At 40.0% G+C, this 25,842-nt stretch overlaps 1 protein-coding gene and 1 non-coding gene across 5 annotated transcripts in view; one reads left to right on the forward strand and one right to left on the reverse strand.

Moving 5' to 3' along the window:
- The window catches only part of GALNT11 (polypeptide N-acetylgalactosaminyltransferase 11), an 82,168-nt gene that overhangs the window by 16,173 nt on the left and 40,153 nt on the right, over window positions 1-25,842 (forward strand). Inside the window, exon 1 of one of the 4 annotated variants that reach the window (XM_023225366.1) lies at window positions 18,090-18,110. The exons of 2 other annotated variants lie outside the window; for them this stretch is intronic. The gene's annotated coding sequence lies outside the window, so the exon portion shown is untranslated. Of the gene's footprint in view, window positions 1-18,089; window positions 18,111-22,428; window positions 22,584-25,842 lie in introns of those variants that run through there. One more of the 4 variants, XM_023225364.2, reaches the window with a different exon arrangement.
- LOC111551542 lies at window positions 12,979-13,084 on the reverse strand. The gene has a single exon (XR_002734393.1). It is a non-coding gene; the product is annotated as a small nucleolar RNA U13 (small nucleolar RNA).

A 25,842-nucleotide genomic window follows, 5' to 3' on the forward strand; every position in this document is an offset into this window, starting at 1 on the left:
CCTTTGGGGCAGCAGGCTCCCCTCTGGCCCAGGGCAGGTCCAGAAATACCATCCAAGAGCTAAGGCCTGGAATCAAGGACCCCAAGAGCCCACTTGGTGCTCTACCCCACTGTGGCCACACCGTTACCTAAGGCTGCAAGACAAAGTCCGCTTTGCTCTTCCCTCTCCTTTTCTCAAGCAGAAGTCCCTTTCTGTAACCACCACATCTGGGAGTGTGCTGGGTCACACCTGAAGCCAGCACGTCTCTGAGTCTCACCCAAAGGCCCATGATGAGTACGGCGTGGCTACTACTGCTGATGATTTGGGGCCCAAGGGCTCTTTAGTCAGCAGATGATAAATCCTGCCAGAACTAGGTCCTTCCCTTCAAGGTAGCTGGTTCCCTTGTAGCCCAGGCTGTGTCTAGGAATGTTATCTGGGACCTTTGGTGTCCAGGGTCTGGAATGGGAGCCTCAGGACTTTGCCTGGTTCCCTATTCTGTTGTGGCTCAGCTAGTGTCCAAGTTGTAAGAGAAACTCCTGTTTCCTCTTCCCTCTCCTCTCCTCAAGGGGAAGGAAAGAGTCTCCTTGGAGCTGCGAGCTGCACTGCCTGAGGTCGAGGGAGGGGTGGCGCAAGCACTCCCTTGGTGGTCGTGCTGGTGTCTTACTGGGCTGTGTGCCCCCCAAGTCCATTGGCTCCAAGCCCAGCCCAGCACCGACTTGCCCAGGAATTGCAGTGTTTGTGGTCTGGACTGCTATTCAGGTTTATTTTGAATCCCAGAGCAGTTTAGCCCACGGTGGTAAGTCTTGCTGGAACTTGAGTCTCCACCACCAGGATGGGCAGGGCTCATGTAAAGTGTCCTCTGTGGGCGCCCTCTGAATTCTGCCTTGTGTTGCTTTCCGCTGTGACAGGGCAGCACTGAGTTCCGACGTGAAAGTCCCACAATCACTGCGCTCTCCCTCCCCCAAACACAGAGATGCTCTCTCCGTGCCACAGAGATGGGGGGGGGTGGCGTCAGCAATTCAGGACTTTTTTATCCTCTTCAGTGCCTCTTGCACTGATATTATGTTAAAACCATGTGATTGCTCACCTGATTTTTAGTTCTTATGAAGGTGCTTTTTTGTGTGGATTGTTGTTTAATTTGGGAAGATGATTGGGGGAGGCTTCCATTTGACCATCTGGCTCTTCCTCTCCTCCTAGAATTACACACACACACACACACATATATATATATATTTTTTTAATAGTTTGTGCCAGCCGGGATTTTGATCAGATCCACTTTTATTTGGTTGATATGCGTCTTAAGTTTCTTTTTTTATTTCTTTGCAATATGTTTGTTAAAGAAATTGGGTTATTTGTCCTGTACAACTTCATATATTTTGTAAATGCATGCTGTTCAGATAAATAGAAAAATATCAAGGCCCCCACCCTCCAGTGCTGGTGGACTTTACCTTTTGAGGGATATTAATATGCCCGTGATAGACTAGTTTTGCTTATTTTTACCATAAAAGAAGATTTGGTCTGGCATTCCTTTCGGCTTCACATTATGAGAATGGTTGGTTGGTTTTCCAAACATAAAATGGTATTATAATTTGGAATATGCTTTTCATACTACTGTGCACTCACCAAAATATTCTGGTATTACTCCCTCAGTGTGTATCATTCGAGCTTTTTAAGTTAAATGTCATCAAGCAGTAGGTGTCTGTTCTTCACTTCTGACAATTTCTTTGCTGTTCCTTGTAAAAAGTTCTACTGCACTTTTTGTTGTGGTAAAATATACATAATATAAAGTTTATCATTTTAACTATTTTTAACTGTATAATAAAGTAGCGTTAAGTCCATCACAGTGTTATGTCACTATCACCAGAACTTTTTCATTATCCCAAACAGAAACTCTGTAACCATTAAGCAATAACTCCCCAATTTCCCAGCCCCTTTCTGTGTGTGTGATTATGCCTATTCTAGATACCTCATATAAGTGGAATTGTATGGTATTTATCCTGTTGTGTCTGATTTATTTCACATAATGTTTTCAGGATTCATCCATGCTGTAACATGCATTATACTTCATTCTTTTTTATGGCTGAATAATATTCCATTGTGTGTATATATCACAGTTTGCTTATCCATTCATCCTCTAGGATATTGGATTGTTTCCACCTTTTGGCTATTGGGAATACTGTTGCTGTGAACATGTGTTCACAGGTATCTGACCCCTGTTTTCAATTCTTTTGGGTATACTGTATACTCAAAAGTATATTGTATATGTATATACTATATATTTATACAGTATACCTATATATAGTGGAGTGGCACTGCTGGGTTATATGGCAGTTCCATGTTTAACATATTGAGGAACTGACAAACTCTTCTTCACATTTTAAAAACTGCTTTCTTAAAGATCTTCTTACCTTACTAGTTGCTAAATCTGATGGCTCTACCCCTCTTTTCGCCTGTCTTAGTTTCTCTGTAAATCTTTGTGGCACTTCACATTGCTGTCGATAGACCCTCTTATTATTCTGCTTTGTGTTTCTTCTCAGGCCCTTCCTGGGTTCTTCCTCCTCCACACAGTCCTTAAATGTACATGTTCCCAGAGGTTCAGTGCTTGCTCCCTAACTCGTTTTGCTGTCTGCGTTACTTAAACTCTCCTTTGCTATTATTTTCCTGTAACTTAAACTATCCTTTTGGTTTTAAACACTTCTCTCAGGCTTACATTTGAACTTGAATCTCAAGGGCATTTCCATTATCAGTGTTCTCTTTAATGTGACATGTCTAAAACAACATTCATCTTCTGTTAATCCTCTCAAGCCCATTCTCTCCGTGGTCCCTGTCACTGAGGCTTGAAAGCTGTGTATTGATTTCATTATCTGTTTGTCCCCTGGGGGCCCATGCCCTGTGAAGTTGATGAGTGTGGGCAGTTCCGCTGGTCCTCCTTTGCACTCACTTTCACAGTTCTAAATCACGCTATGAGAGCCTCTTACTTGAATTTTTCTAACTAGATTTCTTGGTTCTAGATTTTTTTTCCCTCTGTTCCAAATCATTTTACACACAGCTGCTAGAATGTTCTCCCTAAGATATATTTGCCTAAATACAATACCCCTTTTGCGTGCAGAACAAGTTAATTCTTCTCATCCTCAGCATCAGAGCCCCTTCCTGTCTTCATATAATTAATTACCTTCCAGTAACCTTATCTTGCGCTGTGATTCATCTGTAGCCGTTATTACAGCCAACCATTCTACTTGCTTTTCTCTTTGGAAAACTGAAAATGTACAGGTTGCAGTTGTCCAAGACTTGAACTTTCTCCTTGAAATATTTCAGTATTTGGCCATTGGAATTTTAATCCTTAAAGCCAACACTTAAATCTCAAGTTACTTAGGAAGTCATCTTCAAGTGTTTCATGCAAAATTAATGTCTCCATCCTCATTTCCATATAGTTTGCTTATATCTTTATTGTAGCACACTTCGAAGTTTGCTTCAGGATATGCTAAAGTTTTCCACCCCATTTATTATTATTATTATTATTTTTTTTTTTTTTGAGACGGAGTCTCACTCTGTCGCCCGGGCTGGAGTGCAGTGGCCGGATCTCAGCTCACTGCAAGCTCCGCCTCCCGGGTTCACGCCATTCTCCTGCCTTAGCCTCCCCAGTAGCTGGGACTACAGGCGCCCACCACCTCACCCGCCTAGTTTTTTTGTATTTTTTAGTAGAGACAGGGTTTCACCGTGTTAGCCAAGATGGTCTCGATCTCCTGACCTCGTGATCCGCCCGTCTCGGCCTCCCAAAGTGCCAGGATTACAGGCGTGAGCCACCGCGCCCGGCCCCGATTTATTATTTCTTTGCGATTTTTTTTTCCCTAGAGAAAAAGATTACTGACCAAAATGTGTAATGGTTTCTAAGGCCCTCATGATGTTGTCAGACTGCTTTTTAAAAACTCTGCACTTTGGCTGGGTGGCTCAAGCCTGTAATCCCAGCACTTTGGGAGGCCAAGTTGGGAGGATCACTTGAGACCAGGAGTTCGAGACCAGCCTGAGCAACGTAGTGAGACTGCTATCTCTACAAAAATAAATAAATAAACCTTCCAATTTATAATTTCATCATTGATAAGTATATCGTTTAACTACTATACTTTGAATGTAAGTATTTAGAAAAACTTTCCTAGTTTGTGTTAGAAAATAGTATCTTATTTTTATTTACTTGTTTTTGCTAATTATTGAGACTGAAGACTTTTCCAATGTATTTCCTTGTATGTTTCTCTGGTGAAGTCTTTTTTTATATACTTGTTCCACTAATCTAATACTTTATTCATTTATCTAATCCCATGACTCATTTGCTATAGATCGTTTTTCTGTTTTTGTCCTTTTGCTTTTTAATTTTGGCCATCACCTTTTGACTTATAGTAATAGCTTTAATTGATTTTTAAGATTAATATTTGTAAATGTTTTCTTTAGTTTTCAGTATATTTTTAGAAACTTGGAAAGAGTTGGTAAAAAGACAAGGGAACTTCATTATAAATTGCATTTTAAAAGAGAAAGCATGTATTATCCTTACAACCTATTGATCAGTTAACTTAAAAATCTTTAGGATAGTAAAAAGGTCTACCTAACTTTTTTCTGTTTTTGCTCCTTCCTGTACACCTTCCTGCACACTGATCTGTTTTTTTTTTATTGTGATGAAATATAGATAACATGAAGTTTATAGTTTTAATGATTCTTCTTTTTTTTTTTTTTTGTTTTGAAACAGGGTCTCGTGCTGTCTCCCTGGCAGAAGTGGTGCAGTGGCCACGGTTATGGCTTACTGCAGCCTTGACTTAGTGGGCTCAAGTGATCCTTCTGCTGCAGTCTCCTGAGTAGCTGGGACCACAGGTGCACACCATGTCTGGCTAATTTTTTTTGTGTTTTTGTAGAGACAGGGTTTCACCATGTTGCCCAGGCTGGTCTTGAACTCCTGGGTGCAAGCAGTCCGCCCACCTCAGCCTCTCAAAGTGCTAGGACTACAGGCGTGAGCCACTGAGCTTGGCACGTTCATGTTACTAAATGTGTGAGCCTATTCATGCTATTGGAAAGGATGCTGTGTTTGTTAGTCAGGGTTCTCCAGAGAAACAGAACCCATAGGATGTGTATATACACACACACAAACGCACACACACAGATTTATTTTAAGGAATTGACTTAAAAAAATTGTTGGGAGTGTGTGGAGACTAGCAAATCTGAAATCTGTGGAGCAGACCAGAGACACAGGGAGGAGTTACTGTTGCAATTTGAGTCCAAAGGCAGCGCTGAGGCAGAATTCCGTCAGTATGTGTTCAGATTTCCTCTTCTTATAAAGTCACCAGTCCTATTTAACTAGGGCTCAGCCTAATGGCTTCATTTTAATTTAATTATTCTGTAAAGACTCTATCTGTAAATACAGTTACATTCTGAGGTACTGGGGGTTACGACTTCAACATGAATTTTTGGGAAAACACAATTCATCCCATAAAAGATGCCAAATAATCTACTGTGGGATGGAGTGGGAGGAAGCAAACCAGCAGATATTTTCTTAAACTCATTTATGGAATTCATAATTTGGTATGAAATGCATTCTATAAATGGCTAGCAAGTCACTTTTATTATCTGATGTTGTATTTATAAATTGCTAGGGAATCTATTCTCTGTCTCCAAAGTGTTTCCAGAAAATTCTGACTTCTTATTTCATATTAAGTTACCAGGTATTTGGTATATATAAAGTGTGTGTGTGTGTGTGTGTGTGTGTGTATGTGTATATACATATGGTATATATAAAGTACCAGGTATTTGGTACTTTTTGTTAAGAGGATACTTCTTAAATTCAATATTTCTCAAAAACTAGAATTGGTGCTTATTACTATCTTATTCTATAAAGTATATAAACTCAATATTAAATCTTACAGAAATATTAAAGTCATTAGCATTTCCTTACTGACAAGATTGGACTTTCAAATTTTTGCATCATGGGAACTAAAAATTCTTCTTTTTAAAATAAAGCATTTTGTTTTGTGATAATTGTAGATTCACATGTAATTATAAGAAATAATATGAAGAGATCTTGTGTACCCTTTACCTAATTTCCCCCAATGGTAACATCTTGTGAAAGTATAGTGTAATATTAAAACTAGGATATTGACGTCCCACACCCATCTTCAACCCTTCCACAACCCCCCAAATCCCTGTTGTCCCCAGTTCATGGCAATCACTAATTTCTTCTCTGTTTCTCTAATTTTGTCATTTCAAGAATGTTATATAAATGGAATCATACAGTAAGTAAGCTTTTGGATTAGACTTTTTCACTCAGCATAATTCCTTTGATTCATCCAAGTTGTCACATTTATGGGTAGTTTGGAAAATGCTGTTTTTAAGAGTCCCAGCCCCAGCATCGCAGAACAGGGTTTCTGAGACTTGGCACTATGGACATTTGGACCAGATAATTCGTTGATATTGAGGACTGCCCTGTGCATTGTAGGATGTGCAGCATCCGTGGCATTTACCCAGTGCATGCTAATAGGATCTCCCAGGTATGACAACCAAAAATGCCTTCAGACATTGCCTAAAGTTCCCGCGGGTTGCTACATTTTCCCAGAAATTACCAAATATCCTATCCCTTGGGTGAGAACCACTGGAGTAGAGTGTAGAAAGTGGACTTGGAGTGAGGAGACTACAACAAAATCCATCCCTCAGACTACTCTGCATGTCTACACACCCTTCTACACACATGTCCATGTGAGCATTCCCTTACCTAGAGACTACCTTGTAACGTTACAATGAAATTTGTATGAAATAACAAGCAGCAGAAGTAAAGAGAAAATAGTTAACATATACAGAGACACACACCAAACCCATGAGAATGGACTCTGGAGGCTGTGTCCTTTGACTCCATGGACAAGACTTAGTTGAAGACTAAATCATGTAGACACATTATAACCTCTAGAAACCAATACGCATACAGAATCCAGCACCTTCATATAAGTGTCAGGCTTAAAGGAATAGTAGTTTGTTGGGTCAGGTACTTTTTTTTTTTTTTCCCCCCCGAGATAGGTTCTTGCTCCATCACTCAGGCTGGAGTGCAGTGCATGATCACTTGGCTCACTGCAGCCTTGACCTCCCCAGGCTCAGGTGATCTTCCCACCTCAGCCTCCCAAGTAGCTGGGACCACAGTCGTGTGCCACCACGCCCAGCTAATTTTTTTTTTTTTTTTGTATTCTTTGTAGCGACAGGGTTTTGTGATGTTGCCCAGGCCAGTCTTGAACTCCTGGGCTCAACCGTGCGCCTGCTGGGCCTCTCAAAGTACTGGGATTACAGGCATGAGCCACTGCACCTAGCCCAGATGCTTTCTTTTTTAAAAAGCGTATCATGGAAATTTTCAGACATGAAAAAATTAATAGATTTTTAAAAGTCTATTAGTAATCTTTTTTATTTTATTTTATTTTAAACCCATAGCCCTGCCCTTTTTGGTTAATTGAAGCAAATCTCAGATATTAGATGGGTTTTCCTTTTTTTTTTTTTTTTTTTTGAGATGGAGTTTCACTCTGTCGCCCAGGCTGGAGTGCAGTGGTGCCATCTCGGCTCACTGCAACCTCCACCTTCCAGGTTTAAGCGATTCTCCTGTCTTAGCCTCCTGAGTAGCTGGGATTACAGGCGCCTGCTACCATGCCTGCCTAGCTAATTGTTGTATTTTTACTAGGGATGGGGTTTCACAGTGTTGGCCAGGCTGGTCCCAAACTCCTGACCTCAAATGACTCACCTGCCTCAGCCTCCCAAAGTGCTGGGATTATAAGTGTGAGCTACCGTGCCTGGCCAGAATTAGATGATTTTGGTGATATAAAATAATCTATGTCCTGACTCCCATTCTTTTAAAAATAAACTTTTAGTTTTAGACTAGCCTTAGATTTACAGAATATTGTGACGATATTAGAGAATTCCCACACATCCCATATCCAATTTCCCCTGTTATTAACATCTTACATTAATATGGTGTATTTCAGTTAATGCTAATGTCCATACTGTATTCAGATTTTCTTAGTTTTTACCTAATGTGCTTTTGCTGTTCTAAGGACAATAGGTAAAAGCTAAGGCTCTCATCCAGGATACCACACTGCATTTGGTCATTATGTCTCTTTAGGCTCTTCTTGGCTGTGACAATTTCTCACACTTTCCTCGTTTTTGATGACCTTGACAGTTTTGAGAAATGCAGGCATACGCTGGTGATATTGTGGGTTCAGTTCTGAGCCACTGCAATAAAGGGACTATCACAAAATGAGCCCCACAAATGTGGGGGGATTGCATATAAAACTAAATAAAACTAACATTTACACTATACCATAATCTTTTAAGTGTTCAATAGCATTACAGCTAAAAAAAAAAAACAAAAGCCCAATGTGCATGCCTTAATTTTAAAAATACTTTATTGTTCAAAAATGCTAATGATCATTTGAGCCTTCAGTGAGTGGTAATCTTTTTGCTGGTGAGAGTCTTGTCTCAACATTGATGCCTGCTGATGCTTCCTGAAGGTTAGGATGGCTGTGGCAAGTTCTTTTTTTTTTTTTTGAGATGGAATCTTGCTCCATTGCCCAGGCTGGTGCAATCTCGGCTCACCTCAACCTCTGCCTCCCTGCTTCAAGTGATTCTCCTGCCTCAGCCTCCCGAGTAGCTGGTACTACAGGCATGCGCCACCACACCCGGCTAATTTTTTGGTATTTTTAGTAGAGGTGGGGTTTCACCATGTTGGCCAGGCTGGTCTCAAATTCCTGACCTCAAATGATCCACCTGCCTTGGCCTCCCAAAGTGCTGGGATTACAGGCGTGAGCCACTGTGCCCGGCCAAGTTCTTAAAATAAGGCAGAAGTAAAATTAAGTTTGACATATTGATTGACTCTTCCATTCACAAAAGATTTTTCTGTAGCTGTTTGATAGCAATTTATCCACAGTAGAACTTCTTTCAAAATTAGAGTCAATCCTCTAAAACCCTGCTGCTGCTTTATCAACTAAGTTTAGTAATATGCTTTTTGTTGTCTGAACAATGTTCACAGCATCATCACCAGGAGTGATTCCATTTCAAGAAACCATTTCTTTGCACATCCATATCTTCTGTCTCTACTTCTAATTTTGGTTCTCTTGCTATTTCCACCCTATCTGCAGTGACTTACTCCACTGAAGTCTTGAAGCTGTTGCTCATCCATGAAGGTTGGAACCAACTTCTAAACCCCTGTTAATATTGATATTTTGTTGTTCTGGCAAATGTGGACTAAAAAAAAAAAAAAATGGTATTTTGACCTCCTCTAATGAGTGGGTTTTTGTTGTTGTTGTTTTGTGAGATACAGTTTTGCTTTGTCACCCAGGCTGGAGCGCAGTGCTGCAGTCATAGCTCAGTGCAGCTTCAAACTTCTGGGTTCAAGCAGTCCTCCCGCCTCAGCTTCCCGAGTTGTTGGGACTACAGGCATGTGCCACCATGCCCAACTTTTTTTTTGGTATTTTTTTGTAGCGATTGGGTCTGTTGTCCAGGCTGGTCTTGAACTCCAGGCTTCAAGTAACCCTCTGTTGTCCAGGCTGGTCTTAGACTCCAGGCCTTAAGTAGCCCTCCTGCCTCCAACTCCAAAAGTGTTGGGACTACAGGCATGAGACACCATGCTTGGCTATGAATGTTCTTAATGGCATCTAGAATGATAACGCTTTTCCAGAAAGTTTTCAATTTATTTTGCACAGATCCACTAGAGGAATCACTATCCGTGGCAGCTGTCGTCTTATGCAATTTATTTCTTAAATAATTAGACTTGAAAGTATAAATTATTCCTTGATCCATGGGCTGCAGAATGTACAGTGTGTTAGCAGGCATGAAAACAACATCTATCTCCTTATATATCTCCATCAGAGTTTTGGGGTGACTAGGTATATTGTCAGTGAGCAGTGATATTTTGAAAGCAATCTTTCTGATTAGTAGGTCTCAACAGTGGGCTTAATATATTCAGTAAACCATGCTGTAAAACAGATGTGCTGTCATCCAGGCTTTGTTGTTCCATTTCTAGAGCACAGGCAGAGTAGATCTTGCATAATTCTTAAAGGCCCTAAGATTTTCAGAATGGTAAGTGAGCACTGGCTTCAACTTAAAGTCAGCAGCTGCATCAGCCCCTAACAAGAGAGTCACCCTATCCTTTGAAGCCGGACATTGATATCTCTAGCTATGAAAGGTTCTAAATGCCATCTTTTTCCAATAGATGGCTGTTTAGTCTACATTGAAAATATATTGTTTAGCGTAGCCAACCTCATCAGTGATCTTAGCTAGATCTTTTGGATAACTTGCTGCAGCTTCTCCGTCAGCACTTGCTGCCTCACCTTACATTTTATGTTGTGGAGATGATACCTTTCCTTAAACCTCATGAGCAATTCTTTGCTCGTTTCAAAGATTTCTTCTGCAGCTTTCTTACTTTTCTCGGTCTGCATAGAATTGAAGAGAGTTAGGGCCTAGCCCTAAGACTGGTTTAAAGGAATGTTTTGGCTGGTTTGATCTTCTATCTGGAGGACTAAAGCTTTCTCCATATCCGCATTAAGGCTGTGTCACTTTCTTATTCCTGTGTTCACTGGCATAGCACTTTTAATTCCCTTCAAGAACTTTTCCTTTGTGTGCAAGAGGCCTAGCTTTCAGCCTGTCTTGGCTTTCCACGTGCCTTCCTCACTAAGGTAAATGACTTGTAGTTTTTTATTTAAAGTGAGAGATGTGTGACTCTCCTTTCCCTTGAACACTTACAGGCCATTGTAGAGTTATCAATTGTCTGGATTTCAATACAGTTGTGTCTTAGGGAACAGGGAGGCCCAAGGAGATGGGGAGAGACAAAGGAATGGCTGGTTTGGTCAAGCAGTGAGAACACACACATTTATCAAGTAAGTTCCCTGTCTCACATCTGCATGTGGTTCCTTGTGTCCCGAAACAATGACAGTAGTAACATCAAAGATCATCGACACAGATCACCATAACAAATATCATAGTAATAAAAAAGTTGAAATATCGTGAGTATTACCAAAATGTAACACAGCAACATAAAGTAAACAAATACTGATGGGAAAATGGTGCTCATACACTTTGTCAATGCAGGATTGCCACAACCCTTCAATTTGTAAAAAAAAAAAAAAGACAAAACAAAGAAACCTCAATATCAATGAAGCACAATAAAGCGAAATGTTTAAATGAGGTATACGTCTCTAGTTAGGTGTTTTGTAGATGTCCCTCAGCTGGGATTTGTTTCATGTTTTGGGGAGGAAGACTACAGAGGTCAAATGCCATTGTCATCATACCTTATTAAGGATACACAGTGTCTGTGTTTATCATTATTGAGGGTAATCTCAATTACCGCTGAGGTGGTGGTTGTCAGGTTTCTCCACTGTAAAGTTCCTCCCCACCTTCCCTTCTTGTACTGTAGTCCTTTGGAAGGAAGTCAACGTGCACAGCCCACCCCTGAGGGTGAAGTGTCTAAATTATTTGGAATTCTGCATGGAGATCTGTTATATTCTGTCCTGTTTACTATTTAGTCATTTATTTCTCTCAGTTTGGACTTAGGGACATTTATTTTATACTTTGGGTTATAATGCAATGCAACTTTATTTTTTTATTCAGATGATTGTCACGGCTATGGCCATTATGAGCTCTTCAGTTGGTTCCATCTGTCCCTTTGATGTGCCCCCGACATTGTGGTTTTGGTTTGTTTTATTGAGCACTTCCTTATTTTCTGGCACTGCAAGAGCCATCTTGCGTATTTCCTGTCCCAGTCTTAGAATCAGCCATTTTCCTAAGGACTCCTGGTCTTTTTTTATTGGAGAATGATACTAAAAACCAAGATCTGGGTGTGTGTTAGGCCATTCTTGCATTACTATAAAGAAATACCAGAGACTGGGTAATTCATAAAGAAAGGAGGTTAAATTGGCTCAGAGTTCTGCAGGCTTTATAGGAAGCATGGTGCTGGCATCTGCTTGGTTTCTAGGTAGGCTTTGGGAAGCATCCAATCATGGCAGAAGGCGAAAGGGGAACAGGCGTGTCACATGGTGAAAGCAGGAGCAAGCAAGAGAGAGTGGTAAGGGAGGTGCCACATACTTTTAAATGACCAGATCTTGTAAGAACTCCCTGTCAGGAAGTCAGTACCAAGCCATGAGGGATCTATTCACCCCCATGATCCAAGCATCTCCCACCAGGCCCCACCTCCAGCACTGGATCATGTATCTGCCTCTGTCATATTACACAGAAGTTGTCCTGCCCTAAAAATTCCCCCGTGCTTCATATTGAACCCTCTGCCTCTCCACCCTATGAGCCCCTGACTACTACTGATCTCTTTATCATCTCTATAGTTTTACCTTTTCCAGAATGTCATATAATGGAAAGCATACAATATGTAGCCTTTTCAAGCTGGCTTCTTTCGTTTAGCAATGTGCATTTCAGTTTCTTTCACATCTTTGTGTAGTTTGATAGTTCTTTTTGCTGAATATAACCCCATTGTATGGATGTATCACTGTTCATTTATCTTTTGAGGGATCTCTTAGTTGTTGGCTTCCAAGTTTTGGCGGTTATGAATAAAGCTGCTGTAAGGTTTCATGTGCAGGTTTTTGTGTTGGTGAGTTTTGATAGTTTAAAGAAATTGATACATTTCGTCTTGTATTTGTGGGTATAGAGTTGTTTGTAATATTTCTTTATTATCCTTTCACTGTTCATGGGAGCAGTGTGATGACTCATTCTTCATTGCTGATACTGGTAATTTGTCTTTTCTCTTTTTTCTCAGGGAAGAGAGGGTACAGTCTAATCCGTTTACCTGGCTAGAGGTTTATCACTTTTTTTGATCTTTTTAAAGAACCAGCTTTTGGTTTTGTTGATTTTTCTCTTACTGTTTTCCTTTTTCCAATTTCATTGATTTCTACTTTAATTTTTATTGTATTTTATTCTTCTGATTGCCTTAGGCTTAAATTGTTTTCCTTTTTATTTTTAATTTTTAAATTTTTAATTTTTCTACTAAGTTCATGTCAGACAAGTAAAATGGGCTGACTTCGTAATAAGATTTGAGGGAGGCATATTTCCCACAAGCACATGAAAACCCAATCACCACACTTATGAACTACAAAAGAATCAAATTGTTCTTTCTCTGATTTTCAGAAGTGAAAGCTTAGGTTATTGACTTCAAACCTTTCTTCTTTTCTAATATTTTCATTTAATGCTGCATGTTTTTCTGTAAACACTGCATGCTTTGTATCCCACAAATGTTAAGTTATATTTTCATTTTTACTTTAGTTCAATATATTATTTAATTTTTGAGACTTCTTAGACCCATGGGTTATTTAGAAGTGTATTAATTTCTAGATATTTGGGGATTTTCCAGATATCTCTGCTACTGATTTCTAGTTTAATTCATGTTATTTGAGACCATGCTTTGTATGCTTTCTAGTCTTGATTCTAGTCTTGAATCTGTTAAGATGCGTTTCATGGTCCAGAATGTGGTCTATATTGGTGAATGTGAGCTAGAGAAGAATGTATATCTACTATTGTTGAATGGAATTTTCTATAAATGTCATTTAGATCAAGTTGATTGATAGTGCTGTGCTGTTCAAATTACCAATTTCTTCACTGATTTTCTGTCTGCTTGATGTATCAATAACTGACAGTGTTGAAGTCTCCATCTGTAGTAGTGGATTTGTCTCTGTATTTTTCTTAGTTTTTGCCTCATGTATTTTGATGCCTTCTTATTTGAAACATACACATTCAAGATTGTTAACGTCTTCTTGGAGAACCGACCTTTTTATTATTATGTAAGACCCTTTTTATCCCTGATTATCAGACAAAAATCTGTTTTGTCTGCAGTTAAAATTACTCCAGCTTTCTTTTGAGTAACATCAGCATGCTACATCTTTCTCCATCCCTTTACTGTTAGCATATCTAAATCTTTATAGTTCAAGTTGGTTTCTTACAGACATGATATGGTTAGGTCTTTTTAAAAAATTTTGTCCACTGTGGCACTCTCTTTTGATTGGCATATTTAGACAGTTCACAGTAGAAGTGATTATTAATATCGTTGGATTAGCATCTTCCATCTTTGTAACTGTTTTTCATTCATTGCTTTTTAATTGTTTTTAATTGGGCATTTTATGTGATTCAACTTTATCTCATCTCTTGTATGAGCTTCCTATTCCTAACAGCACAACTTATCTTACAGTTCTAGAAGTCAGAAGTCTGAAATGCGTCTCAGGGGACTAAACTCAAGGTGTTGGCAGGGCTATTTCACTTTTTTGAGGTTCTGGGAGAGAATCTGTTTCCTTGCCCTATTGAGAAGACACCTGCAGTCCTTGGCTTGTGGCCCTTTTCTTCCATCTTCAAAGCTAGCAGTAGGTCGAGTTCTTCTCACATTGCTTCACTCTGATCTCCTCTTTTGCCTCCCTCTTTCACATTTAAGGACCCTTGTAATTATATTGGGTCTACTCACATAATCCAGAATAATCTCTGTATTTTAATGTCATCTGAGTAGCAACTTTAATCCCATCTGCTACCTTAATTCTGGGGATTAGGATGTGTACATTTCTGAGGAGACCATTATTCTGTCAGTTACCGTGTAACATATCAATTATACTTTAAAAAAGTTTTTAGGAGGTTGAGGCAGGAGAATCGCTTAAACTTGGGAGGCAGAGCTTGCGGTGAGCCAAGATCATTCCACTGCACTACAGCCTGGTCAACGAGAGCAAAACTCTGTCTCAAAAAAAAAAAAAAAATTTTTTTTTTTAAAGCTGGGTGCTGTGGTTCACCCCTGCAATCCCAGGACTTTGGGAGTCCGAGGCAGGTGGATCACTTGAGGTCAGGAGTTTGAGACCAGCCTGGCCAACATGATGAAACCCCATCTCTACTAAAAACACAAAATTAACTGGGCATGCCTGTCGTCCCAGCTACTCAGGAGGCTGAGGCAGAAGAATTGCTTGAACCTGGGAGGCAGAGGTTGCAGTGAGCCAAGATTGTGCCACTTCCAGCCTGGGTGACAGAGTGAGACTCCGTCTCAAAAAAAAAAAAAAATTCTAATGTATAGAAAGCAAAAGTTCCTCTTCAAAGCTTCCCCTTTAAATCATAAATGTTATTGATATCTTTTCTGAGAACTAACTTTCTTTCTTATTTTATAGTAATGACTCTCTGTTAAGCCTTATGTAGCAAATGTGACAGAATAAGCATACTCTGACTTCAGTATCTGTGTTAAACATGCTCACAGCCACGTAATACATTCTGTGTCCTTGTACCTTAGTCAAATTATTTGTGCTGAACGTGCCCAGGCATGTCCCAGCTTGCAGCCTTCTCTCTTATTTGGGAATATTACTACTTTTCTAAATCCTTTCATAAGCAACTTCCTTTTTTCCTTTGTTCCTCACTGCCTTTACCTATTTAGAAAAGTTTTAAACTGTTAGCCAATCAGGTTTTAGTTTAGGTTGTGAGGTCTGGCTCCAGCCAGTGGAGTCAGGACACAGCAATAGGGACCTCATGTGTAAAGGATAAATATTCTAGTGTCTTTTTTACTCTGTGTGTGCTCGTGGCAGGATTGCTGATGGGCACCACCCTTTCTGCAGAGTAAATGTCGCCTTGCTGAGGAAACTTTTTGTCTGATTGCTGATTCTTCTCTGCGACATTGGGGAATAAGCATTTGTTTCCATCATAGTGTTTACTCTTGAGTTTACAGTATACATTTTATTTTTCAATTGACATATAATTGTGTATATGGGGGTACATAGCGATGTTTCTATACATATAATGTATCAGTGATCAGATCAGAGTAATTAGCATATCCATCAGCTCATACATTTATCATTTCTTTGTGTTGGGAACATTCAATATTCTCCTTATAGGTATTTGAAACTGTACAATGTTATTGTCAACTGTAGTCATCCTACAGTGCTATAGAACACTAGAACTTATTCCTCCTATCTAGCTGTAATTTTGTATCCTTTAACAAATCTCTTCCTATCTCCTCCCTTCCCCCTACCCTTCCCAGCCTCTAGTACCCTCTGTTCTGATTTTTCTATGAAATAACTTATTTTTTTTATTTTATTTTTTTGTGAGACGGAGTCTCGCTCTGTGGCCCGGGCTGGAGTGCAGTGGCCGGATCTCATCTCACTGCAAGCTCCGCCTCGCGGTTTACGCCATTCTCCTGCCTCAGCCTCCCGAGTAACCGGGACTACAGGCGCCCGCCACCTCGCCCGGCTAGTTTTTCGTATTTTTTTTAGTAGAGACGGGGTTTCACCGTGTTAGCCAGGATGGTCTCGATCTCCTGACCTCGTGATCCGCCAGTCTCGGCCTCCCAAGAAATAACTTTTTTTTCAGCTTCCACATATAAATGAGAACATGTGGTGTTTAACTTTCTGTTCCTGGCTTATTTCACTTAATATCCTCCAGTTCCATCCATGTTGCTGTGAATGACAGGATTCCACACATTTTATGGCTGAATAGTATTTCATTGTGTATATATTCCACATTTTCTTTATCTGTTCATCTGTTGGACACCCAGATTCATTCCATATCTTGGCTGTTGTGAATAATGCTGCAGTTAACATGGGCATGTAGATGTCTCTTCGATATACCAATTTCCTTTCCTTTGGATAAATGCCCAGTAGTGGGATTGCTGGATCATATGGTATGCTATTTGCAGATTTTGAGGAACCTCTATACTGTTTTCCATAGTGGCTATACTAGTTGATATTCTCACCCACAGAGTATAAGAGTTCCTTTTTCTCTGCATCCTCCCCAGCATTTGTTGGTTTTGTTTTATTTGTCTTTTTGGTAATAGCCACTCTAACTGGGATGAGATGATACCTCATTGTGCTTTTGATTTGCCGTTCCTTGATGATTTGTGATAATTGAACATTTTGTCATATATTTTTTGGCCGTTTGTTTGTCTTCTTTTGAGAGATGGCTGTTCAGATCATTTGCCCATTTTTAAATCTGATTTTTTTTTTTTTCCTGCTGAGATGTTTTAGTTCCTGGTTTATTCTGGATATTAATCCCCTTTTGGATGAGTAGTTTGCTTATATTTTCTCCCATTCCGTAGGTTGTCTTTTCACTCTATTGATTGTTTCCTTTGCTGTGTAGAAGTTTTTTAATGTGACATAATCCCATGTGTTTGTTTTTGCTTTTGTTGCCTGGGGTTTTGAAGTTTTATTCATAAAATATTTTCCCAGATTAATGCCCTGAAGCATTTCCCCTGTTTTCTCTCAGTAGTTTTATAGTTTCAGGTCTTACATTTAGGTCTTTGATCCATTTTCAGTTGATTTTCGTATAGAGGTGGGAGGCTAGTTTCATTTGTCTGCATATGAATATCCAGTTTTCCCAGTACCATCTATTGAAGATACTGCCCTTTCGCCAGTGAGTATTCTTGGCATCTTTGTCAATAATCAGTTGGCTGTAGATACTGTGGATTAATTTCTGGGTTCTCTGTTCTGTTCCATTGCTCTGTGTGTCTGTTTTTATGCCAGTACCATGTTGTTTCAATCACTACAGCTTTGTAGTATATTTTGAAGTCTGGGAGCATGATGCTTCCAGCTTTATTCCTTTTTTTTCCTCTTTGAGTTGTAAGCCACTTTTAGTACAGTTGGAACTCTGTGGGTGTGGCGGTAAAGTGTGAGGGAGGTGGGAGTTCTGGAATCTGGCTAAATCTCAGTCTGACAGTGGGTCTGGGTCTCACATAGGTTCACTCTTACAGTGGGTAGTGATCTTCACAAGTATTTCTCTAGTGTTAGAGTTCCTCTCCCCTGTCCCCTATTCCCGCCCTATTTCCTTGAGGCCCTGACCTTTGCAAATTTTTTTGCCCTGTAGGTATGACAGGAAGGCTGGAGGGAACTGGAGTGGGAGGAATGCCCTTTGCATTCACCTGGTTAGGAGAAGGATCTGGCAAAGGTTTTTTCCCCTGAAGCAAATGACTTTGTGGCAGAGAAAACTCTGGGCTTATTACTCTTCCCCTCCCCTGCCAGAAGGGATCTTTCTGGGATCTTCCACCTGGTGGAGTTTCTGGAGGTAAAGTCCACAGAAGTGTGGGTGCCGCACCCCCTGAGACTGCTTCCCGAGCTTCTCACTGGCTCACTAGTCTACATCCAGCCTCCAGCACCAGCTTATGGCTCCGGCAGTTTCTGCTCCAAGTAAGTGGATCTCGTCTGTGTCTTTCCAGGTTTCCAGCACAGTTTGCCCTGTTAGCTCCGTTTTCTGATGGTCCCAGAAGAGTCATTGATTTTGAGTTTTCCCAGCTTTTTGTCATCGTCAGGAGTGAAGGCTTCTATACTCATTACATGTTGTGGCCGAAAGTGAAGTCACCACCTTCTTTTTAACTTGTATTTTGTGACTTGTTACCACTTCAGTGCTTTAGACACATAGGTTCAGTGCTGCAGTATTGTATCTAGGTTTGATTATGCTAAATTTAATCTTTCTTATATATCACCTGATTAATAAGGATTTCAAACTCTACTGCCTGGTAGCTTTTGCTTTCCTTAGAAAAGCTTATCACTTTTTGACTGGGTGCGATGGCTTCCGCCCCATAATCCCAGCACTTTGGGAGGCCAAGGTGTGGGGATCACCTGAGGGCGGGAGTTTTGAGACCAGCCTGACTAACATGGAGAAACTCGTCTACAAAAATACAAAATTAGCCAGGCATGGTGGGGCATGCCTGTAATCCCAGCTCCTTGGGAGGCTGAGGCAGGAGAATCGTTTGAACCTGGGAGGTGGAGGTTGCGGTGAGCTGAAATTGCGCCATTGCACTCCAGTCTGGGCAACAAGAGTGAAACTGTCTCAAAAAAAAAAAAAAAAAAAGAGAGACAAGGTTATCACTTTTTAATGTTCTGTTCTTGCAAGTATAAAGGTATGTTACTACTTTTCAGAAAAACGTTTTTCTATGCATTATTTTGCACTTTAAGGCAACAAAAGCTGTAAAGGCTCTCTTTATTAGATTTTTCATTAGTGCATCTAAGGATTTGTCAAATTGTTCCTTTTCTGTTGAAACCTGAATTGATGAGTTTTCATTCCTCTAGAAGCAGATCTTGAGATTGAAATCTGAATCCAAGTTGTGTATTTGCCAGGTAATCAATCCCAGGACACACCAGTAGGGGAATGAAGTGTGCCATCTAGGAGAGACAGCCAATAAAGGGCATGTTTTCAAGCCAGGTCCCGCTGTGGACAACTGAAGCTTGATTGTGCTGGGGAATTCTATAGCCAGTGTAGAATACGTATGTCTGAGTTGTTATTTTTCCACTGGGAGTTTGGAGGGAGGCTGTATTTAAGGAAGCTGGGGTCGTTTTAATCAGTATATTGTGAGGACTGCCCTCAGGTAGGTCGGTACACATTCCCCTGTAGTTTGGGCCTGCCCTGCACATGGGTAGATGGGCTTCAGAAGCCAGAGAGATACAGGTACTGGCAGTTGGAATTCAGAACACTGTGCAGGATGGTAATGCTCAACGGGACCTGCAAACGACAGTAACTGCGATGTTTATTTACTGGGCTTGGTTAACAGCATGAGCTAGGATCTGGTGACTTGCCAGATTGATTAAGTCTGTCAGCTTTCTAAACCTGTTGAGATGGTAGATACTCAGAAATTAATTTCCTATACAGTTCACTGTGTATGGAGAAAAAAAATTTTCTGAAAAAGGCCAATAGCTAGGCATGGTGGCTCATGCCTATAATCCCAGTACTTTGGGTGGATGAGGTGAGGATCGCTTGAGCCCAGGAGTTGGAGGCTATAGTAAGCTATGAGCATAACCACTGCACCCCAGCCCGGGTGACAGTGAGACCCTGTCTCCAAAAAAATGGCCCAAGATTCGGTCACAGTTTGATTTGCTGATTTTTTTTTTTTTTTTTTGGCAGTACCTAGCCTGCACACTTTGAAATGCAAAAACAACTGTTTAGAAAATAGCCCTGGCCTTGTGCTTCCGATAATGGTCTGAGTAACCTAGTTAAAGCCAGCTGATACTTTTCTGAAAAGCATCAAGGAATTTACAACATAGTAAAGAATTACTGGGCTAAGATTAGGGAGGTAGAAATCCAGAGACATGAGCCTCTGACCCAGGGCCACTTTTGCCCGCTATTTGCTGTTCTGGAAGAGCAGGTGAGAGGCTGGGGAGTGTAGTTAACTGACTCACAGGAGGACAGGAACAAAAACTGGAGTCTAGGACTTGCCGTGGGTAAGAAATCTGGTGAGCCACCTAGGGTTAATGTTGAAGCCTTGAGAGACTGCCGTCCAGAACACTCATGGGCTGGGAGTGCGCCAGCCTTTGCCTGGACTGAAGCTCCATGGGGTCACCTGGGGGTTTAGTAAATCTCAAATGGTGAAATGGATTAGGGTAATCTCAAATTGCTGGTGACCCCAGTCACCTCACAGAGGCAGATGAAAATGTTCTCCAGAGGAAGATAACATCTCATGTCTCAAATGATTTCTGAAATGATTTTTCAAATAGAGTGTCCACCACACAACCAAGTCAGTGTAACCAGGCCCAGTGCGAGACAACCTTAACAAGAACCTGCACAGATAACAGAGGATAGAAACAGGCTTTGTAGACAGTGGAAGTACCAGACAGACGCTAAAGCATATGTTTAGTATGTTCATGGAGATAAAAGTTGAATAAAAACATTTCAACAAGGAATTGGAAACTTAATATGAAGGGGCAAAGCAGACCTGAAAAACAACAAAATACTAGATCTAAAAAATACAGTAGCCAAAATGGAGGATTCAGTGGATTCAGCAGATCAGATACTGCTGAAGAGAAAAGTGAGCCCCCGGAGAGATCAGAAGAAACCTCTCTGAATGAAGTGTGACGGGGGAAAGGCTGGGCAACACTGAAGAGGCTGTAAGAAATACACCCCATCCTTAGAAAGTCTGACATATGTGATTGGAATTCTAGAAGGAGAAGAGGGAGTGGGGTAGAAGGAATATTTGTTTTTTTTTTAAGACGGAGTTTCACTCTTGTTGCCCAGGCTGGAGTGCAATGGTGCAATCTCCACCACAACCTCCGCCTCCTGGATTCAAGCTATTCTTCTGCCTCAGCCTCCTGAGTACCTAGGATTACAGGTGTGTGCCACCATGCCTGGCAAATTTTGTATTTTTAATAGAGAAGGGGTTTCTCCCTGTCGACCTCAGGTGATCCACCCACCTCGGCCTCCCAAAGTACTGGGATTACAGGCGTGAGCCACTGCGCCCGGCCAGAAGGAATATTTGAATAAATAATGGCAGAGGTTTTTGAAACCCCATGTAAGATGACAATCCACAGAATAAGAGATTCTAAATATAGCATAAGGTGATTTTTAAAGTTTTCCACTTCTAAGTAATAGTCTGATTCATTTTCCTCAGATTGAGCTTCCTTCCTCTCTTCCTCTCTAATTTTAGCAGTGGTTTTCAGAATTCTGCTGAGAGTAAGTGTTTTTCTAACAAGTGATGAATTACATGTTTTTTTTAATCACATTTATAAAATAATTTATGTGCTAGAGTTCCAAAAGTTTTGATTGGACAAAAAGGATGCAAATTCTGTTTTGATTGAAGACCACGAGATAAGAACATCTTAAATAAAAGACAAGCTTTCCAGACCCAAAGGATTATTTTATAATGCAGGAATTTCAGCATAATTGGCAGTTGGGGGGCAGAGCCCCTCACTAGCACCCCTCAGTCATGGTTTATAGGTAGCTCCTACTCTGTCTCTCCCGGCCAACTAGGAAGAATGCCTCTCACGGATGAATGGCATACCTGACACAGGAAAGAGTGTGTGTAGGATGCAAGTGAAGACCCTACTATTAATATTTAGGTATAATAGCTGGACACAGTGGCAGGTGCCTATAGTCATTTTATTTCCATTTATATTATTTGTTTTCCTTACTGTTCTTTTCTACCTCATAGAATTAGGAGGTAGAAACCAACTGACCTCATGCTTGCTCCCTGAGGCTGTGGTAGCTTTTACCTTCTTGTCTTCCACAGGTCTGTAGTGAGCGAGAGCTGCTACTTTTTACTTGGGCATTTGTTCAAAGTGTTGAAGAATGCTCAGCCGCTACCATCCCTTATTCACTGGCTCATCAGCTGCCCCAGGTTTTGCTCTTTTTGCTATTTGCCATATTGTTTGTCCTTTTAGTTTCTTTTCTGTGTGTTTGATTAAATTTGCTTCTTTCTCCCATCAGCATTACTTTGTGGTTTTCTTCTGCATTTGAGGCACAGTGTTAGACATTTCATGCGTTCATGTTCTTTTTGATTGTTTTACAGAGAAGAGATTCATAAATATCAGAGATGTCTGAGGATCATTCCCAGGGAGCATATGATGTCTGGAATTTGCTCTGAACCTTTCCTAATTCAGCAGTCTCCTTATCTGTAATTATAAACTACTATTGGTAGCTGTGTTTTCTTCTAGTTTTCAGGGTAGATAAGGAATGAGAAAGAATAGTGTGTATTTTTATGTTGTCATCACCTGGTAATTTCACAGGGGTATGTAGGTACTGTACTGTTGTAAATTAATATTTGTACTTACATGACTACAGCTGAGTTAAAATATGAATGTGCCTCTTGTATGGAAAAAGCTAACAAATATTTGCTGTTTGACAATTTGTAATACAGGGTATCTTACAAGAAAATAGCTGGAAATTACCGAAAGGTAAATATTTAAATACATTTTAAATGCATTAAATATTGTGAAAATTATTTTATACTGTTAGAAAATGAATGTTGTCCTGTGAAATAGAATTGTCTCATTAGTCTTGTGGTAAAAGATGGACATTAAAAGGTGATTATGAATTTCAGATTAGATAATGATTCATAGAGGAAAACTATTCTTCAAATTGTGCTTTTAGAACATTTGTTCAGTATTCAAATTTTATTCTCATATTTTTGACATATTGATGGAATTAAAATATTCTTTCAGTGTGCTTAAAACCGTTCGGTTTTCTTTGGACATGTGGCTATGGAAATCCCCTTTGCTTGTAAGGTTAAAATGATATGGTATCCTATTTCTTTCATAGCCTTAAAGTATTTAATCTTTTGCATAGTTCTTACATTTTCAAGTTAGGGAGTTTTTCCCTAAGAAATTTTTTATCTTGTAGAAAATGTTTTAAATAAAAGAGAGAACAAAGAAAATTAGCCATAATGCCACTAACCTGAGTCGATTAATTTTTTGGTGGTTGCCAAAAACAGTATAGCATTTTGTAGATAGTGAAGAAAGATGAAAAATAAGTAGTAGATTATATAGCAGAACATTGAAGTGGTGAGACTTCTAGTGATTTTTAAATAGTTTCCTTTTTGCTTCTCTGTATTTTCTGAGCCTTTAGCACAATAGCAAAAGCTATTAAAACATTAATTGTGGGCCAGGTGCAGTGGCTCACACCTGTAATCCCAGCACTTTGGGAGGCGTAGGCGGGCGGATCACCTGAGGTCAGGAATTCAAGACCAGCCTGTCCAACATGGCGAAACCCCGTCTGTAATTAAAAAAACACAAAACATTAGCCAGGCCTGCTGGTGGGCCCCTGTAATCCCAGCTGCTCAGGAGGCTGAGGCAGGAGAATCGCTTGAACCCGGGAGGTGGAGGTTGCAGTGAGCCGAGATCTTGCCGCTGCATTCCAGCCTGGGCAACAAGAGTGAAACTCTGACTCAAAAAAAACAAAAAAAACAAACAAACAAACAAAAACATTAATTGCCAGCACCCTGAATGGAGCCTCACCTGTACATCTTCTATTGTGTTCCTAGTTTATCAGCCTTTTCTTTAGGATTATTTAATGATTTTCATTAAATCATTCAGAAATGACTTAGATTTCTGAAAGATTAAGATTTCTGGAAAACGTTAGATTGTTTAAACTGGAAGATTAGTGGAATTAAGCCATCATCTGTAGAGTGACATTGCACAACAGGCATTGTCTTAGGGACTTTTATGTAATTTAACCTTTTTATGGAGCACGGTTTTATAGCTGGTTAGAGGACGACTACAAAAAGCATTTCAAAAGGAGCCTTCTTACCTCAAAGCCCAGTATTGTGCTGTTGAGAAATACCCCTCAGGCTAATCTGATGATGATGCCGGAATGTAAATTGGGTGAGCTGAGATTTTAGTCCTTTGCGACCTAAATAGTTTGCCAGAAAGCATTTTAGATATTAACAACAGTTTTTAGATATTAACAACAGTAGATGCTAACAGTCACAAAAATTTGCTTTTTGTGCAGATTTAAGTGTGTATGTGCTTAAATTGTTATTTGCATGTTTTTGTATACACATTTTTGTAGTTTCCTGGATTGTATAGTAGTATAAGGCTGCTCTTCACTTACAAAGATGATGTCAGCTTTCAGCTCTGACCCCATACCACTCTATCTGTTTTCTTCCTCTTCTTATGGATATCAGCTTTTTAAAAATGGTTTATGGGGGATGCTAGAAACCAACCCAATATTATGCTTTGTCTTTCCGTTTTTTATCCTTTGTTTTATAATATAGGCAGGTGTGTGTACTTATATGTAGCATCCTATATATACTCGTCTCATCTTTTTTCACCTGACAACATAATTTACAGATTAATCTATAATTAGCAATTAATAAAGACACTTTCCTTTTTATAGCTATGTATTGCTCTGTTGTGTGGATAGTTGTTAGTTTGTTCAACCAGCCCCTTATTAATGGACAATTGGGTTGACTTTAGCCTTTTGCTATTATAAATAGTTCTGTAGTGAGTAGGCCTTTGCATATATTGTTTCCTATTTTTACCATCTGCAGTATAGATTACTGGAAGTAGTATTGCTAAGTCAGAGAGTAGATAGTGTATTTTTGCTGGATATTGCTAAATGAACCTGCATAGAAGGTGTACTATGTGTTAGAAATGCTTGTTCCTCGGTGATGTAAAGAAATAGCACTTGAACATAAATTTAATTTCCTCAGCAAGGCCATTTTTAATTTCTGCAGAAAGGGTTTTGCCACGAGAGTACACCGAACAAAGGAGACAGGATCATTTAAAACCTGATGCATCCACCCTACTGCTGTGTCTGGTTTCCATTGGCTGGGATGGAACCTCACATTCTGTATTTGTCCCGATTGGCTAGCAACTTAGAACTTTTTAAAAGAGGCAAAGGCAGAGGAGAACAAAGGAAAGAGGAAGTAACTTGTGGAATGCTGAGAAAGGTAGAAACACCTTCAAATAAGGAACAGGAACAGGCTGTGACCTAATGCTTGGACCAGTATAAGCATGCCAGGGCAAATATTTAGGCTAAATTGTGGGAGCTAAGAACATAAAGTACATTGATTTCTTTATCACGGCTAGCAGATATTTAAGAATGTTAGCACAGGTCTTTGAATAAATTTTGCTTCTAAGAGAAGTTACTATTTATTCCTAATTAGATGGGGAGGAAAGGTTTTGAAGAGGAACCTCTACTTTGCTTTTTACAGATGTATGAAAGTTTCCCTACAGCCTCACTGTCAGAATATGTTGTCAAGCTTTTGGATTTTTTCAGTTAAACGGGTGGGAAATGATATTTCAATGTAATTTAAACTTGCATTTCCCTTAGTATAAGCAGGTTTGAGCATTTTTTTTCATATAGCTAAGAACTACTTGTGTTTCTGTTCTGTGAATGGTTTATAAGGTTGTTGTTCCTTTATTTTTAGAATCTCTTTGAGATTGTGACTGACAGACCCTAAGGTGACCCCCAGTAATTCCCTTCCCTGCAGTGGGGACGGGTCCTGTGACTTGCTTTGTAATCAACAGAGTTTAGCAAAGGTGATAGAATGTCAATCTCTTGATTAGGCTAGGTCATATGGCAAAAATAGGAGGCCACTCCTGTGACTACATCACGTTATAGAAGACTGTCTTAAGCAGACCAGAGTAGGAGACTCCTCAGGGTTGACTTGATGAAGTCAAGAGCCATATTGGTGGAGCCCATGTGGCAAGG

The sequence above is a fragment of the Piliocolobus tephrosceles genome, chromosome 8, assembly GCF_002776525.5.
Source record: "Piliocolobus tephrosceles isolate RC106 chromosome 8, ASM277652v3, whole genome shotgun sequence".
Lineage (NCBI taxonomy): Eukaryota > Metazoa > Chordata > Mammalia > Primates > Cercopithecidae > Piliocolobus > Piliocolobus tephrosceles.